This window comes from Triturus cristatus, chromosome 4_1 (genome assembly GCF_964204655.1).
Source record: "Triturus cristatus chromosome 4_1, aTriCri1.1, whole genome shotgun sequence".
NCBI lineage: Eukaryota > Metazoa > Chordata > Amphibia > Caudata > Salamandridae > Triturus > Triturus cristatus.
In genome coordinates, this window is record NC_140585.1 from 149,174,422 (window position 1) to 149,177,504 (window position 3,083).

The 3,083-nt window shown below is 43.4% G+C and overlaps 1 pseudogene; it reads right to left on the bottom strand.

Moving 5' to 3' along the window:
- Nucleotides 1-230: 230 nt before the first annotated feature.
- Nucleotides 231-1,613, bottom strand: LOC146851663 (endogenous retrovirus group PABLB member 1 Env polyprotein-like; annotated as a pseudogene).
- Nucleotides 1,614-3,083: the final 1,470 nt, after the last annotated feature.

Genomic DNA, 3,083 nt, shown 5'->3' on the forward strand with positions numbered 1-3,083 from the left:
AGTGGACTCAGCCAGTCCCTGACATCAGTCTCGTAAACAGAGGCAGGAGGTTATTTTGACACGTTGCAGTGAGATCAGCAGAAAAAACTTTGTTTATTGTGCTGCCTGAGTGAGGGCAACACCAAATGGCAGTGATCAACAAAATGGTGGCTAAATACGAGCGAGATCGAAAATCGAATTCCCTCAGACCCTCCTTTTGCCATAACTCAGGCAAAACACACAGACTCACGTTAATCTGAGTCAATGTCAATAGCCATGAGGTCGTCAAACTGTTGCTGTAACATCATTTTAATGTTCTCTGTTTTCTGTGACTCAGGTCTTGGGACACACAGGGTGGCACAAAGACCGCAGATGACGGGGCCACACTGCATACAGAGACAACAGGAAAAAATGAAGACCAAAATCACTCCAAGGAAGGTTAGTGCCTTCCATCTCCATTTAGACAGTAATCCCCAAAACCATCCCAATAAAGACCAATCTCCTTCGTCTTGATGAATCGATTCGGAGATCATATGTAATTTGGAGATGGCTTGGTATACCGTAGGGGCATCGTCAGGTATATAAATACAACAGCTAGATCCGATCAATTTACAGACCCCAGCTCGATCTGCAAGAATAACATCTAGTGCAATCCGGTTCTGCAAAGTCATGAGACGATCCGCCTGAAGTTCAGCTGTGAGATTACTCAAGGCTCCCACAGTGACATCTATGGTAGTCTCAACAACACGAACCAGCTGTCTCATGTTTCTGCTGTTGGCCATTGGGCCCCAAAAAGGAAGAAATCCTTTGAGGAAATCACTTCCCTCTTGTCCTGCCGTGTCTTTGGAATCAACAATCCCTCTGCCATATCTGTTTTTATGATGGCCTGAAGGAGCAGTGTATGTAGGAGGGAGAAGGAAAGCTATATAGCATGTTCCTGAAAAATCAGTTGTTAGCCATGTGTAAGCTTTATCGTGGCAGATAAAATATGTGCCCTGGGATGGCACTAATGGCGGTGAATTCTGAGACATGTAGATGTATGTATGGGAACAAAAGCTCTTTCCTTGTCCAGTGTTGGTAGTCTGGCCATTTATTTGCAAACAGAAATTACCTTGATGAGGTACAGTCCAAATTGGTGGAGATTTTCCTTGTTTAACTTTATCACTAAGGCTAGTAACGTAACGAGTCACGTTCCAATCAGCATATGTTTGTCTCTCATCAACAGGAACCTTATTATTCTCCACAATTTTAGCCATAGCTCCCATTCCCTTTATTAGAGAACTATGACCAAAATCTGGACCACTAATATATGAACTAACAGGACGTCTAAATCGGCTCTGATATGCATTTGAAAACATTACAAAATAGGCCCAAGCGGAACCTTCATAAGAAAACGGAAGGACTAAATATGGCATCCCTTTATCTGTGGTATGAGGCATAAGTCCACACACCCAACAGTCGGTTGTGTTGACTACCAATTGGTGTTGGTGCAACAATTGGATAAATCAATTATTAAAATATTCTGTTCTCCTGATTAGTTCATGTTGGGGAAGTGTATATAATTGATGTGGGGAGATAGTAGAATGAAGAGGCAAGGAGATAGAATTAGGGACAACCTTTTTGCTGCATAGCATGAATAATCCAACCTACACAAGCCAATAAGATACACAAAAATATAAAAACACACAATGTTACGCCACATCGACTGTACAATATTTTACAATATTTTTGTCTCATCTCTTTCTTCTTATCTTTCTTTTCTAATTTAACATCCATCCTCTAAAAGGGTTGCTCACGGCAATCTTCCTCACTCACTTGGCTGTGATTATTAGCCGTCCTATGACACTGCAAGTCCTGTGGGCCTAGCCACTATACAGGTCACAAACCAAGACTCCTACCGTGACCCTGCAACCTGGACAGATGATAAATGTAACAGAAGAGATGGGAATCTTAGGTGTCTTTAATCAGTCTAGGTCTTAAATTGTACCTAGTTTTATTTGGTGTAGTTTGATCTTGAAACAGTGTCCGTGGCTCTGTAGTGTTCAAGCGGAGATGAGACGGTACAGCTTCTTGTAGAATGTCGTCATCTTCTTTCTCCGACTGAGTTCCATTCAGGCGTGCATCACTAAAAGGTATGAATCGGGGGACCTTTTCGCCTTCAGAATCATCTATACCCTTACGGACCCACTGATCAAAAGGCAAGGGCAAAGGTACTTTCTTGCAGTGCACGCCGTGAATCCAGTTCTTTTACCCTTCGACTTTCACTGCTGTACGTGTAGTTAGGAGCACTTGTCGAGGCGCCTTCCAACGAGGTTCCAAATTCTTTGTCCTCTGAAAATTCTTCACACAGACCCAGTCCCCGGGTTGCATAGAATGACCTGGGTCTGTGGAGGCCTCTGGCAAAGTGTTTTGAACCTGTTGGTGAAGAACACGCAATTTAGTGGTGAGGTCATGTAAATAGTCAATCAGCATTGGATACTGTATGTCAGAGTACTTTCTAGGGTGAGGGACTCCCCATACATTAGCTGGGCGCCCGAAAACAACCTCGTATGGGCTGAGTCCCAAACGAGAATGCACAGCTGTTCTAGTGGACAGGAGAGCCAAAGGTAAAGCATCGGGCCAGGCAAGACCTGTGCTGGCTTGTATCTTTGCAAGTTTAAGTTTGAGAGTGCCATTATAACATTCTACCAAACCCGCTGACTGTGGATGGTTTGCCGCATAGAATTTCTGTTTTATACCAAGACCTGCACACACCTTTTGCATGACTTGGCCCACAAATTAGCTTCCATTGTCACTCCAGACAATGTGCGGCAAACCAAACCTAGGAAAGAACTCTTTCAGAAGAACTTTGGCAGTGGACAAAGCAGTGTTGTCTTTCAGAGGGTAAGCCTCTATCCATCTGAAAAAGGCACATACCACCACTAGAACATATTTGAAATTGTTGCATCACTCCATGTGAATATAGTCGATTTGCAACACCTCAAAAGGATATGTCGGGGGAGCAAAATTACCTGCCGGAGTTGGGGTTCCTTTTCCCGGATTGTACATCAAGCAAATGATACAATGCTTCACCACATTATCTGCACATTTTGGAATCCCTTCAT